We start from the raw sequence: 664 nt of genomic DNA on the forward strand, positions 1-664 counted from the left end.
AAATTCATTTCTTAAAAAATAAAGGAGAAGCGAGAGAGAGAGATGGCTAGCTACAGTGACGGAAAAAAGTATTTGATCCCCTGCTGATTTTGTACGTTTGCCCACTGACAAAGAAAGGATCAGTCTATCATTTTAATGGTAGCTTTATTTGAACAGTGAGAGACAGAATAACAACAAAAAAATCCAGAAAAACGCATGTCAAAAATGTTATAAATTGATTTGCATTTTAATGAGGGAAATAAGTATTTGACCCCCTCTCAATCAGAAAGATTTCTGGCTCCCAGGTGTCTTTTATACAGGTAACGAGCTAAGATTAGGAGCACACTCTTAAAGGGAGTGCTCCTAATCTCAGTTTGTTACCTGTATAAAAGACACCTGTCTACAGAAGCAATCAATCAATCAGATTCCAAACTCTCCACCATGGCCAAGACCAAAGAGCTCTCTAAGGATGTCAGGGACACGATTGTAGACCTACACAAGGCTGGAATGGGCTACAAGACCATCGCCAAGCAGCTTGGTGAGAAGGTGACAAAAGTTGGTGCGATTATTCGCAAATGGAAGAAACACAAAATAACTGTCAATCTCCCTCGGCCTGGGGCTCCATGCAAGATCTCACCTCGTGGAGTTGCAATGATCATGAGAACGGTGAGGAATCAGCCCAGAA

Source organism: Salmo salar, chromosome ssa06, assembly GCF_905237065.1.
Source record: "Salmo salar chromosome ssa06, Ssal_v3.1, whole genome shotgun sequence".
Taxonomy (NCBI): domain Eukaryota; kingdom Metazoa; phylum Chordata; class Actinopteri; order Salmoniformes; family Salmonidae; genus Salmo; species Salmo salar.